The sequence below is a fragment of the Bos mutus genome, chromosome 2 (genome assembly GCF_027580195.1).
Source record: "Bos mutus isolate GX-2022 chromosome 2, NWIPB_WYAK_1.1, whole genome shotgun sequence".
NCBI classification, from domain to species: Eukaryota; Metazoa; Chordata; class Mammalia; order Artiodactyla; family Bovidae; genus Bos; species Bos mutus.
Genome location: NC_091618.1, coordinates 97,976,604 through 97,991,723, shown reverse-complemented (window position 1 = coordinate 97,991,723; position 15,120 = coordinate 97,976,604). Strand labels below are relative to the sequence as shown.

The 15,120-nt window shown below is 39.4% G+C and overlaps 2 protein-coding genes across 8 annotated transcripts in view; one reads left to right on the top strand and one right to left on the bottom strand.

Annotated features, from left to right (window-relative positions):
* Positions 1–416, bottom strand: part of PKP4 (plakophilin 4) — a 258,016-nt gene extending 257,600 nt beyond the window's left edge. For 4 of the 7 annotated variants that reach the window (XM_070357324.1, XM_070357328.1, XM_070357332.1 and 1 more), the window contains exon 1: positions 281–415. The gene's annotated coding sequence lies outside the window, so the exon portion shown is untranslated. Of the gene's footprint in view, positions 1–280 lie in introns of all 7 variants that reach the window. The other 3 variants (XM_070357342.1, XM_070357345.1, XM_070357348.1) reach the window with 1 other exon arrangement.
* A 113-nt stretch (positions 417–529) lies between these two features.
* CCDC148 (coiled-coil domain containing 148) overlaps positions 530–15,120 on the top strand; it is a 303,432-nt gene continuing 288,841 nt past the window's right edge. The window contains exon 1 of the mRNA XM_070357356.1: positions 530–1,079. The gene's annotated coding sequence lies outside the window, so the exon portion shown is untranslated. The remainder of the gene's footprint in view (positions 1,080–15,120) is intronic.

Below are 15,120 nucleotides of genomic sequence, written 5' to 3'. Positions count from 1 at the left end.
GGGGGAAGAGTAATCGCCGGGAAAAGCAAATGGAGGGTGAAACTTGTGCGCCTACCGGGGGGAGGGGAGCAGGCAGGCGAGTGCGGGCAGGAACACGAGGCGGGGCAGGAAAGCCGAGGCGGCCGCGAGGCGGTGGGGACGGAGTAACGGGAGGGAGGCGCCCGTCCCCGTCCCTCCCCGCGCCCCTCGCAGGCAGGTCTTGTCTCCGGCCCGAGGGGGCGAGGGCCGGGGGTCTTGTGGGCAGGAGTCTCCGCGCCTTCCCGCGAGCCCGCACACTTACTTTCTAGGTTAGGCAGCAGCCGCCGTCGCTCCAGGGATCAGGAACATCGGCGCGGTGGGGTCGCCGCTGCGGCACTCGAAAAAATTAAAAAAGTGCCGCGGCCGAGCGGCTGCCCGCCCCTCCCTCCCCCACCCGCCCCCTACCCCGAAGCGGCTCTCCCACCACCCCTGGCGGCGGCGGTGGCCAACTTGCCCCGCTACCCCTTGCCCATGGTGCCGCCTCCGCGGCCGGCGTCGACGAGGACTCAGCCCCGGAGCCCCCTCTACTGCCCAGAGGCCGCCGCCGCCCGCCCAGCACTCAGCCCGCCTGCCCAGCCAGCACCAGGCTCCCGGGAACGTCAGCACGCCGCCGTCTCCGGACCTGCTCCCTGCCTACCCCATTGGTCGGAAGGAGAAGGCTGGCCCTTCCCATTGGACCGGCCCTCATATTGAACTGACCAATGGGAACTGAGGTTTCAGGTCGCCATAGAGACCGATGCTGTTAAGAGCTAGAGGGCCTGGAAAAGGTGGGGAGTGAGGATGAAGGTGTCTCTGGCTTTGGGTGCGGGAGGGGGTAGAGGAAAGAGCTACCGAGGGATTCGTGAGTGCTGACTGAAATTGGGACAGCTTTCGCTTTGTCTCCCTGTCAAACCCAGTTGTGCATGAAAGGGTTAGTCCGTCGCGTCAAAGGCAGGGACAGCTGAGCCCCTAAAGGAATCCTTGAGAACCTGGGAGTGGGCATTTCACTTTTTCTGCGATTAGGGAGTCCCTCGGCCTCTGCCCTTTGGCCTTTGACACGTGTGCACCTTCTGCTTCTCCAGGTGAGTTTGCACCCCATCCCTTAAATCATTGCTTCTTCCTGACGTCACTGATCCACATCAAATCTACTTGTTCTTCCCAACCACTCCCCCTTCCCTGGGGTGGATCTTGCATCAAAATTTTGGGTCTAAAGACTTAAAAGGAGACTAAACATCATTCAAAGACTTCCTTTGGATGATATTTTGATGAGGAAACAGGCTGACGTATTGTATGATGGATGTCATCTAGTCAGTGCATGAGGTGTGTTCCCTGCTTCCCAAAGAAAACCTCTAATCTCTCCATTGAAGGATATTTATTAAATGCCCATCTGTGTGTGCATTCTGCACTATAAGCTTGACAGGTGCATGCTCTTTCCCCTAAGAGTTTACAAGGTGGGGCAAGACACAGGCAATTGATCCTTCATGTCTTCTGATGATTTCACAAGAGAGTAAAGGAAAGAGATTACAACTTGCTAGATTTTGTTTTCTGCGTATTTTCAAGTTTACCTGTAAATTTGATAAATAAACTGAGACATGGAGTCACATAGAAAATCTTGAGCTTTAATTACAAGTGCTTTGCTTTCATTTAAAGTCACTTTGCTAGTTCGTAAATACCAATTGTTTTTTTGTAAATAATTTTCATATATAGATACTAGCTATTAAAATAGAACTTTGTGAACATATTGGGCTTTTAAGCGTTATATTGCTTTGTGATATAGTCACTGATATTCTTATGTTCCTTCTTTTTGTTGATTTTGCCATTTTTACATTAATTTTTTTTAGTAAGAAGACTATGTTTAGGCTACTGCCCTTCAATTTGAAGGGACCACATTGTATGAAAAAACTGATAGAATTTTGGAAATTACAAATATTTTGTTAAGAGCAACAGATTAATGTGTGTGCAAGCCACATATGTCTTTCTACTGTCCTGAATTTTAAGTTGGATAATATGCTATTGTTTGTTATCTTGCCATAATTAAAAATGACAAAAATAAACAAGAATTGTTCAATGGTACCTTAATTAGAAAGTGTCTTTTGCAATTTGTAGTAAAATTTGAACTTTGTCCATAATCCTATGCAGGATTGGACTGTGAAACAAAACAGCTAAACATACGAGTGCTCCCCCTAAATATTTATAGACTTGGGAAGAAATCAGCAGGGACTTTGGAGTGCTGTCTCATGCCTTGCCATCATGGAAATTAGCTCATCATGCTTTCAATTTCTGCCTTTTGTTTTCTTTTTGGTGTTTGTTTATAAGAGAATAGAAAAAGTAAAGTGCAAATTTTTATAAATAAAAACTCAGTTTTAATGTACTAGCAAAATACCAATGACTATTTTAAAATTTTATAATAATCAATAGAAGATATGTCAAATGGAAAGAAAACATTGATATTTCCTTTTTCCTTCCCTTAGGCTAATATAAAAGTAAAGAAACAAGAACTAATTTATTTTTTACTCTTATAGTCTTTTCTTTTTTGCATATTTCTCAGATCACATGTTTGATGAGTATTTTGATACTGTGTATTTCATGTTTGTAATGATTAATATGTTACTAAAATCCACCATGAATAATGTCCCTTAAAATGTTGCCATTCAAATTATTATTAGTCATTTTTATGCTCCAGTGAAAACTTTAAACTTGCTCCTGCACAACCAAGCATTGTTGGATAAAGAAATTACTTTGTTCCACTAAAAGTTTATGCTATCCAGTCTTGGCTGGATCTTCACTGATTCTCTAAATTCCTTTCCTCATCAGGAGGGTGATTATCTAGGATACTGATGCAAAGACATTATTCAAGGCACTTCTCCCGAAACTGTCCTATTTCTGCTCTACTCAGCCTCCACTGTACTTGGTCTTCTTCCAGTTCTGCAAATGATCTTGTCTCCTACTTGACTGAGGCATCCACCATGAGGTTTCTCAACTTAACTTTCCTAAACCTCAGTCTCAGTTTTCACACTTCATCACTTCTTTCAGTCCTGGCTGAGAAGGGTGCCAGCCTTCTGTTCTGAGCTCACACTTCACTTGTGCTCTTAAACATTGGCCATCCTCCCATCCCAGAATTTTCCTCCATTGATTATAATCACTCTCTTAGATCATGTGTTACATCCTCTCCTCCAAAAATTTTATCCTATATCTTACAAATATGTGACCTTCAGTAACACCACCTCCCTTCTATCCTTCTATTGGCCAAATCACTAAGAAACGATTTGAAGGGAATTTCTTGTGGCTTCTATTTTTTCCACTTTCAATTTTCTGCCCTTGAATACTACTGAAATGATTCTGAAGATTGTGCTCTTTGCCCTCAAAACCCTAACTCTTTTTGCCAACAAAGTTTTCCTTTATAAATGTGCCTTTTACTTGCAAATTGCAGTGCCTCAATCCAGATTTCCAGTGCAGGCTAGAAACCATTGTCTCCCACCCTTTTGGATACATAGAAATGCAAATTATTTACTTGAGAAAAGGAAGCATTTCACCTGCTAGCCCCACCACCTTGGTGGCTCTAACTGCTGGGAAATTGAGGTAGGAAACCGGGCCTCTACTTCGCCTGACAGTGGGGCATGCTCAATTACAAAAGTAAACAGCAGAAATCCAAAGAAACTTTTAAATTACCATCTCAGAAAGAAGTCAGCCTGAACCTTTCATAATTATGAAAATATTGTAACTTTCTAAAGTTATTTTAATATTAGCCTATAATGTTTAGTACTGAATTCCTGACAAAGAATAGCAAAGGCAGCAAGGGAAAGAGAGAAGCAGGAACACTCCTCATTCTTAGATGCCAAGGGAGGAGGTGGGAAAAGTGAAGATAAAAATTCCATAAAGCGTGCTGGTTAGGGGATGAGGGTGGTGTTTGTTTTAAAAGGAATGTTAAAAAGAGGCAGGTGGCAAAGGAGGGAAAGGGTGCAGTGGAATAAACTTGTCCTGGGAGAGGATGCTAGAGCTTAATAACAATTCCTCTCAGGATTGCAGAATTGGCTATATCCCACCTATAGCACATTCTCTGAATGTGCAAATCATCCCTCTGCCTTTAGCAACCCAGCCAAATTGTTACCTGTAGAGCCTTTTCTGTAAGTGTCCTGATAGTACCTATCTCCAAAGAGGATTATTTCTGCTTTAGTGTTTTATTGAGGCACCAACACTTTCGACTCCAAGGTGCAGATTTATAGTGTGTGAGCCTTATGTCGTGGTCAAGATGATAGCCTCTGCAGTGCTACTAAAGTGTCTCCCACACTAGAAAAATGCCAACAGTCTTGAATCCTTCTTTTAGCCTTTGGAAGAATTTGGCTTCCAACAATGAAAAATTGGAATCGGTAATGTTGGGCGGTAATTAGAAAAAGATGGGACTAGAGGTTCAGTGTGGAAAAGTGAGGTAATGTATGGCAGAGCGGAGTAGAGGTTTCTGCCATGTATCCTCCTAATAGAGAAAGACCTCAGATCTCATCTCTACCATGACCTATCTCTACTCCTCTGTGAGGGAGGGGACCAATGTGAACAGAACTGGCTGCATGTCTTTTGGCATGAACTTATCATATCCAGAGCTAAGACTATAAAATCTGTATGTTGGAGAAAGCAGTTGAAACGCAAGTTTGTCAAACAGTAAATAAGGGTTGTCTACATTTTTTCCATCTGAAGCATCCAGGTTGCTCTGTCTTTTGAAACACCATAGAATCATGCAAATTTAACAACTTCATAAAATCAGAAAGTCATTAAACATCTGGAAAGTGTAATTGACATGATTTCAAGTACCTATATATGCATAGCCCTTGAAGTAAGCAGTCCTGTATGTCTCATGACCTTGCATCTAACCATGGAACCAGCCCTGCTGGGGGCCTGACACAGATGTAACCAATCCATCAGCTGACTATTGACCCATAAACTATAATAATACCAATCATACTTTTTCCCAAGAAATTTGGGATTCAGAAAACAAGTGAGCCAGAGAGAATAGCTGCCTTCATCCTGATGTTTTCTGGGTTCTTATTCTCCCCATGAAGGCAGAATATATACTTCATTTTTTATTGATCAATGAGTTTTTTTTAATTAAATATATTTGACATATAACACTGTGTTAATTTAAGGTATATAATGTATTACTTTTATACACATATATTGTAATATGATTGCTAATGTAGCAATATTTATCACATTACATAATTATACAATAAACTATTATTGTCTATATTAATTATATAGTATATTAGATCTCCATTGCTAATTTGCCAATTATTGCAAGTTTGTAGCCTTAAACATCATATTGCTCCACTCCCTATCCCCTGGAAAATCATTTTACTCTGATTTTTAGAAATTTGACTTTTTAAGATCCCAAATTAAGTAATATATCAGATCAGATCAGATCAGTCGCTCACTCGTGTCCAACTCTTTGCGACCCCATGAATCGCAGCATGCCAGGCTTCCCTGTCCATCACCAACTCCCAGAGTTCACTGAGACTCAGGTCCATCGAGTCAGTGATGCCATCCAGCCATCTCATCTTCTGTCGTCCCCTTCTCCTCTTGCCCCCAATCCCTCCCAGCATCAGAGTCTTTTCCAATGAGTCAACTCTACACATGAAGTGGCCAAAGTACTGGAGTTTCAGCTCTAGCATCAGTCCTTCCAAAGAAATCCCAGGGCTGATCTCCTTCAGAATGGACTGGTTGGATCTCCTTGCAGTCCAAAGGACTCTCAAGAGTCTTCTCCAATACCACAGTTCAAAAGCATCAATTCTTCGGCACTCAGCCTTCTTCACAGTCCAACTCTCCCATCCATACATGACCACAGGAAAAACCATAGCCTTGACTAGATGAACCTTTGTTGGCAAAGTAATGTCTCTGCTTTTGAATATGCTATCTAGGTTGGTCATAACTTTCCTTCCAAGGAGTAAGCGTCTTTTAATTTCACAGCTGCAGTCACCATCTGCAGTGGTTTTGGAGCCCAGAAAAATAAAGTCTGACACTGTTTCCACTGTTTCCCCATCTATTTCCCATGAAGTGGTGGGACCGGATGCCATGATCTTCGTTTTCTGAATGTGGAGCTTTAAGCCAACTTTTTCACTCTCCACTTTCACTTTCATCAAGAGGCTTTTGAGTTCCTCTTCACTTTCTGCCATAAGGGGGTGTCATCTGCATATCTGAGGTTATTGATATTTCTCCCAGCAATCTTGATTCCAGCTTGTGTTTCTTCCAGTCCAGTGTTTCTCATGATGTACTCTGCATATAAGTTAAATAAACAGGGTGACAATATACAGCCTTGACGAACTCCTTTTCCTATTTGGAACCAGTCTGTTGTTCCAAGTAATATATAGTACTTATCTTTCTCCAACTTACCTTACATAGTGTAATGTGCTCAAGGTCCATCCATGTTTTTGCAAGTGGCAGGCTATCCTCCTTTCTCATGGTTGGATAATATTACTCCATTGTGTTTATATACATCTTTTTTTAATCCATTCATCTGCATGATGAACATTTAAGATGTTTCCATATCTAGGCTATTGAGAATAACGCTGCAGTAAACATGGGAGTGCAGATATCACTTTAAGAGATTTGTTACTTAAAATCACCCCAACCCATCCTTTTCTTATTTTGCCTTTAATGAGTCTTTGTTTCTTTTCTTTTTTTACTTGATCAACAGCTTGATTTATTTTTTTAATTTAAATTTATTTATTTTAATTGGAGGCTAATTACAATATTGTATTGGTTTTGCCATACATCAACATGAATCCACCATGGTTGTACATGTGTTCTCCATCCTGAACCCCCCTCCCACCTCCCTCCCCATACCATCCCTCTGGGTCATCCAGCCCCAAGCATCCTGTATCCTGCATCAAACCTGGACTGGCGATTCGTTTCTTATATTATACATGTTTAAATGCCATTCTCCCAAATCATCCCACCCTCTCCCTCTCCCACAGAGTCCAAAAGATTGTTTTATACATCTGTGTCTCTTTTGCTGGCTCGCATACAGGGTTATCATTACCATCTTTCTAAATTCCATGTATATGCGTTAGTATACTGTATTGGTGTTTTTCTTTTTGGCTTCCTTCACTCTGTATAATAGGCTCCAGTTTCATCCACCTCATTATAACTGATTCAAATGTATTCTTTTTAATGGCTGAGTAATACTCCATTGTGTATATGTACCACAGTTTTCTTATCCATTCGTCTGCTGATGGACATCTAGGTTGCTTCCATGTCCTGGCTATTATAAACAGTGCTGCGATGAACATTAGGGTACACGTGTCTCTTTCAGTTCTGGTTTCCTTGGTGTGTGTGCCCAGCAGTGGGATTGCTGGGTCATAAGGCCGTTCTATTTCCAGTTTTTAAAGGAATCTCCACACTGTTCTCCATAGTGGCTGTACTAGTTTGCATTCCCACCAACAGTGTAAGAGGGTTCCCTTTTCTCCACACCCTCTCCAGCATTTATTGCTTGTAGACTTTTGGATCGCAGCCATTCTGACTGGCGTGAAATGGTATCTCATTGTGGTTTTGATTTGCATTTCTCTGATAATGAGTGATATTGAGCATCTTTTCATGTGTTTGTTAGCCATCTGTATGTCTTCTTTGGAGAAATGTCTGTTTAGTTCTTTGGCCCATTTTTTGATTGGGTCATTAATTTTTCTGGAATTGAGCTGCAGGAGTTGCTTGTATATTTTTGAGATTAGTTGTTTGTCAGTTGCTTCATTTGGTATTATTTTCTCCCATTCTGAAGGCTGTCTTTTCACCTTGCTTATAGTTTCCTTTGTTGTGCAGAAGCTTTTAATTTTAATTAGATCCCATTTGTTTATTTTTGCTTTTATTTCTGGTATTCTGGGAGGTGGGTCATAGAGGATCCTGCTGTGATGTATGTCAGAGACTGTTTTGCCTATGTTCTCCTCTAGGAGTTTTATAGTTTCTGGTCTTACATTTAGATCTTTAATCCATTTTGAGTTTATTTTTGTGTATGGTGTTAGACAGTGTTCTAGTTTGATTCTTTTACAAGTGGTTGACCAGTTTTCCCAGCACCACTTGTAAAAGAGATTGTCTTTTCTCCATTGTATATTCTTGCCTCCTTTGTCAAAGATAAGGTGTCCATAGGTGCGTGGATTTATCTCTGGGCTTTCTATTTTGTCCCATTGATCTATATTTCTGTCTTTGTGCCAGTACCATACTGTCTTGATGACTGTGGCTTTGTAGTAGAGCCTGAAGTCAGGCAGGTTGATTCCTCCAGTTCCATTCTTCTTTCTCAAGATTGCTTTGGCTATTCGAGGTTTTTTGTATTTCCATACAAATTGTGAAATTATTTTTTCTAGCTCTGTGAAAAATACCATTGGTAGCTTTATAGGGATTGCATTGAATCTATAGATTGCTTTGGGAAGTATACTCATTTTCACTATATTGATTCTTCCGATCCATGAACATGGTATATTTCTCCATCTATTAGTGTCCTCTTTGATTTCTTTCACCAGTGTTTTATAGTTTTCTATATATAGGTCTTTAGGTTCTTTAGGTAGATATATTCCTAAGTATTTTATTCTTTTCATTGCAATGGTGAGTGGAATTGTTTCCTTTATTTCTCTTTCTATTTTCTCATTGTTAGTGTATAGGAATGCAAGGGATTTCTGTGTGTTGATTTTATATCCTGCAAATTTACTATATTCATTCATTAGGTCTAGTAATTTTCTGGTGGAGTCTTTAGGCTTTTCTATGTAGAGGATCATGTCATCTGCAAACAGTGAGAGTTTTACTTCTTCTTTTCCAATTTGGACTCCTTTTATTTCTTTTTCTGCTCTGATTGCTGTGACCAAAACTATGTTGAATAGTAGTGGTGAAAGTGGGCACACTTGTCTTGTTCCTGACTTTAGGTTTCACGAAAATATTATGCAAATATTTACAACAAAACAAAACATATATTATGACCATCATATTGGACTTGAAGAGAGCAGTCTAAAAATTTCTGAAGAGCAAAGAATAGAAAACAAAGGATCTGTCTAGATCCAAACATTACCAACCAAATTTGGGTAAAAGAGCTTTCCTTGGTGTGGCATCTATTCCTCCCTACTCCCCACAAAGCCTTATATTCCTCAACTCTCAATTTTCCTCTTTTGAAGTTGGGAGTAAGAGAAGAACTTTGAGAAGATAAGCAATATGATACCTGTTTCAGGGTAGAGTCATTTTACCATCCCATTGGTGTAGGAAGAAAATACAGCTATACTATTTTTAGAGACATTTATGCTAATGTTTTAGGAACTAGACTAAAAAAATAAAAGCAGAAGAATTTATCAAATATACTAGTAGCCCTACAACTCAATGGAAACAGATTTTGAAGTTTAAGATTCAGTAATTATTGTTGTAATAAAATAGAAGGAAAACCAGACTCCATCCAAAACTGTTACAGTGTTTTACATAAAATACCTATATGCTGCTGCTGCTGCTGCTGCTGCTAGGTCGCTTCGGTCGTGTCCAACTCTGTGCGATCCCAAAGACAGCAGCCCACCAGGTTCCCCCGTCCCTGGGATTCTCCAGGCAAGAACACTGGAGTGGGTTGCCATTTCCTTCTCCAATGCATGAAAGTAAAAAGTGAAAGTGAAGTCGCTCAGTAGTGTCTGACTCTTAGCAACCCCATGGACTGCAGCCTACCAGGCTCCTGCGTCCATGGGATTTTCCAGGCAAGAATACTGGAGTGGGGTGCCATTGCCTTCTCCGAAATACCTATATAATACGCTATATAAACTAGCATACTGTTTACCGCACAGAGTTTCTTTCTTTTTTTTTTTTTTTTTTTTTGACAGTGCCCTGCAGCATGTGGGATCTTAGTTCCCTCACCAGGGATCAAACCTGTGCCCTCTACAATGGAAGTGCAGACTCTTAACCACTGGACCACTGGGAACATCCATAAAATACCTAGTTTTCAACAAAAAATTATGAGACAGCTAAAAAAACCAGAAAAGTATCCAAATTCAGGAAAATAAGTAGCCAATAGACAGGCTGAGTGAGCATATTGTTGAATTTAGCAGACAGCTAATCCAAGTGTCTACTATAAATATGTTTAAAGACTTACAGGAAAAATGACTTAAAATGGGGACTCTGAATAGAGAAATAAAGATTATAAAAAAGGAACTAAATGGAGATTCTTGACAAACTATCCAATCTGAAAAACAAATTTTAAAATATTGAGAAAAAATTAACTGAGCCTCAAATTGGTAGGACAGCTGTGAGTAACAGAAGGAAAGGAAGGCTAGAAGGGTATATAAAAAATTTAAAGAAGCAATTGTCTAAAAAAAAAAGAACCAATGACCTAACTTCCCTAATTTCATAAAAATTTTAATCTACAGATCCAAGGAACACAGTAAATCCTGAGTAGAGTAAGCATAAGGAGACCACACTAGCTACATCATAGACTGCTGGAAGACAAAGATGAGAAAGTTTTGAAGCAAAAATAGAGTAACAACTCATCATGTACAAGGAAACCATAATAAAATTAACAGCTAACTTATGAGAAATAAAGGAAACCAGAGGGAGGTAGAAAGACAGATTTAAAGTACTGAAAAGAAAAAATCCTGTCAATCAAGTTTTCTTTAGCAAAACCATCAAAAATGAAGGTGGCAGTCCTCATAAATAAACCTATATTAGAAATATGCTAATACTGACAAAATCTGTATGGCTACCACTTATAAGTGAGGTCCAAAGCTAAAGAAGGCTGTCAGATGCAGGACACCTGGCAAGTCAATAATCTCCATTTGAAAAACAGTTCTTGATTCTGTGCTAACTCTGGAACATCAAATGATCACCACATTAAAATTCTGTTTAAAATATTAGATTTGAAGTTCTCCTAAAATAAATTTCAGGCAAATATGACCTCATTATTTTTAACTTCAGAGTTCTCTATCTGGTTCATAGAGGTGGCAGTAAGCTGACCAGAACACTAGAGGAAGAGAAAATAAGAGCAAGAACTGTCCCCCTATCCTGTTCTCTGACCATGGCAGCCAGCCCTTTCCATCTCTGGGTCACTGTTTCCTTTATATGGTACATCAGTTCAGTGTCTTCATGGTTGGGCATCTCTGAGGTTGAACTCTGAGGGAGTAAGTCAACAGGACCTGCTAGTATTATCTTGATACAATCTGGAAGTCAAGAACTGGCATATTTTTTTAGAGTTTAATAGATTTTTAAAATATGCAAAAAAAAGATGAAAGTAGATGGAGAAAGAGCAATTGACAAGATTCAATACCCATTCATGATGAAAATGCTAAAAAAATAAAACCCATTCATGAAGAAGGAAACTTCTTCAATATGATAAAGTGCATCTATGAAAAGTCTACAGGTAGCATCACATTTATGGTAATGGTAAATGATTTGCCCCTAAGACTGAGAATAAAATGGTGTCCACTCTTATGTCTTCCGTTCAACACTTCATTGGAGGTTTCATTCATTGTAGAAAGGAAAGAAAAATAAAAGCATATGAATTGGAAAGGAAAAATTAAAGCTGACTTTGTTCACAGATGACATGATTTTATGCATGAAAATCCTAACAAATATACCAAAAAAAAAAACTATACTAGAAGTAATAAGTAAATTAGCAAGGTCACAAGATATAAGACAAGTATACAAATATCAGTTGAATTTTTATGTGCTGAAAAAGTGAAAAGCGATGTGAAAGTGTTAGTTGTTCAGTTGTGCCTGACTCTGTGACACCATGGATTGAGGTCCGCTAGGCTTCTCTGTCCATGGAATTCTCCAGGCAAGCATACTGGAGTAGGTAGCCATTCCATTCTCCAGGGGATCTTCCCAACCCAGGGATCAAAACCAGGTTTCCTACACTGAAGGCAGATCTTTACCATCTGAGCCCCCAGGGAAGCCCTAAGAACTAGCAATTTGAAAATGAGCTTAAGAAAATGATTCCATTTATGATAACATGAAAAAAATATATAATATTCAGAAATAAATTGTAGGGCTTCCCTGGTGGCCCAGTGGTTAGAAATTTGCCTGTCAGTTCAGGGAGCACAGTTCAATCCCTGGTCCAGGAAGATTCCGCATACCACAGGGAAAATAAGCCTGTGTGCTACAACTACTGAAGCCCACACACCCTGGAACCCATGCTCTTCAACAAGAGGAGCAACCGCAGTGAAAAGCCTGTGCATCATGACTAGAGAGCAGCCCTTGCCCACCTCAACTAGAGAAAACCCATGTGCAGCAACAAAGACCCAGTGTAACCCCCAAATTAATCAATTTTAAAAAAGAAATATTAGAAAAGAAGAATTAGACCTCTATTGATCACATTGGTTTAGTTGCTAAGTCGTGTCCGACTCTTGCAACCCCATGGACTCTAGCCTGCCAGGCTCCTCCATCCATGGGATTCTCCAGGCAAGAACATTGGAGTAGGTTGCCATTTCCTTCTTGATCACATTGGTGATCCCTATTAAAATCCCAGCAAACTTTTTGTAGAAATCATGAGCCAGTCTTAAAATGGACAAACATAGGAACAAGAATATCAAACAACAACAAAGTAGAAGAAATTATAACATCTAATTAGATCAATGAAGTAGAGTAGAGGGTATAGAAATAAGTCCTTACACTGGTGGTGAATTAATGTTTGACAAAGATGCCAACATAATTCAGTGGGGGAAAGGGTGTCCTTTCAAAGAATGCTACTAGGATAATTGGACATTTATGTGCAAAATAATGAACTTACACTCAATTCATATTTTAGAGGAAAAAATGCATTATTGAGCTAACTAAAAATTATGAGACTTGTAAAAGAATTGTTAGTTCTGTAAACACTAAAATTATGACTTCTACAAGAAGACATAGTACAAAATCTGTGACCCTGCTTTAAGCAAGGATTTCTTAGCTATGACACTGTATCATGATCGAGAAATAAAAAATTGATAAACTGGACTTTATAAAAGATAGTTTTGTTCTTCAAGAGAACAAAGAAAATGAAAAAAGTGACAGACTGGGAAAAAAATATTTGTAAAGCATAATCTTACAAAGGACTTACACCAGGATATATAAAGAAACTTTTAAATATCAAAATAAGGCAAAATCAGTTTTATAAATGGACAAAATATTTTACTAAATATTTCACCAAAAAGTTATACAAATGGTTAATAATCAAATAAAAAGTGCTCAACATCATTAATCATTAGGGAAATGCACATTAAAACTTCAATACAATGCCCTATGAAACTACTAGAATAAATATAAGGCAAAAGATCGACAATACTAAGTGATGACAAGGATGTGGAAAAACTGGTTCTTATAAGTTGCTGGTTGCTATACCCAATTTGGGCTTCCCTGGTGGCTCAATGGTAAAGAAACCACCTATAATGTGGGAGCCACAGGAGACCTGGTTTTGATCCCTGCATCGGGAAGATCCCCTGGAGGAGGGCACTGCAACCCACTCCAGTATTCTTGCATGGAGTATCCCATGGACAGAGGAGCCTCGTGGGCTACAGTCCACCAGGTCACTTAGAGTTGGCCATGACTGAAGCGACTTAGCTGCTGCTGTTGCTAAGTCGTTTCAGTCGTGTCCGACTCTGTGCGACCCCATAGTTGGCAGCCCACCAGGCTCCCCCGTCCCTGGGATTCTCCAGGCAAGAATACTGGAGTGGGTTGCCATTTCCTTCTCCAATGCATGAAAGTGAAAAGTGAAAGTGAAGTCGCTCAGTCGTGTCCGACTCTTAGCGACCCCGTGGACTGCAGCCTACCAGGCTCCTCCATCCATGGGATTTTCCAGGCAAGAGTACTGGAGTGGGGTGCCATTGCCTTCTCCGGAAGCGACTTAGCATGCACACGCGATTATGTACCCACTTTTGAGAACTGTTTGGCAGTTTCTTTAAAATATAAATACAAGCTTACCATATGATCCAGCAATTCTACCTTTAGAAATCTCAAGAAAAAAAAAAAATACGTCTAAACAATGGACTTTTTACATGAATTATTATAGTAGTGTTCGTAATAGGAAAAATCTGAAATAATTCAAATGTCCGTCAAATAATGACTAGATAAAATGCTATGCAATGGAACTTCCATGGTGGCCCAGTGGTTAAGATTCTGCCTGCCAATGCAGGGGACATAGGTTCGATCCCTGGTCCTGGAATATTCCACATGCTTCAGGGCAACTAAGCCTGCACTGCAGAGCCTGTGCCCTGCAACAGGAGAAGCCACTGCAATGAGAAGCCCACACAGCGCAACCAAGAGTAGCCCCCACTCTCCACAACTAGAAAAGCCCATGCACAGCAGCCAACACCTAGCACAGCCAAACATAAATATTTTTAAAAGTACTGCACAATGTAATACTACTTAACAATAAAAATAATGAACTACTGATTCATGTTATAATACAGATAAATCTCCAATTTATTATGCTAGGAGGAAAATAGCCAGCCACAAAAGATCATATACATTGTGATACCATCTATTTGAAACTTCTAAAAAAGGAAAATAGAGACAGAAAGCAGCAGATCAATGATTATCTTGGGCTGGAATGGGAACATTGAATGCAAGTGATTATGACAGAACTTTTCAGGTGATTGAAATGTTCTACAACTAAATGGTGGCGATGGTAGAACTGCTGTATATTTACTAAAAATAATTGCACTGTACACTTATAATGGATGTATCTTTATGGAGTATCAATTAGATACTAATAAAGCTGTTATTACAAATAAAAACTTTAAAAAATAGCATGAGCACATTGTCTTAAAACTCTCATTTATGAACACTTAGTAAATTTGCAGACAATTTTTAACATGATTGAAAATCTTCCAAATGCATTTCAGTGGATTTAGACCCAATATGTTAAACATTAAATTAAAAAAAAAAAAAAAAACTTTGCTAGGAAAACTGATTGATATCAGCAAAGTCAGAAAATTACTAGACTAGAAAAATACTAAGCTACAACCTTTGTATAATTAATGGATGAACTGAAATTTGAGTATCATAATTGAGTACATGAAACTAATTTTGCACTTCTTCCATATCTCTTTGTGCCATCTAATTTAAGTACAATAGTCCTTATATCTAAGTATGGAAATAAACTGACCTTAGACTTTGAACCCTCTATGATCAGGTATTAAGCCAAGATTTTCAAGGTAA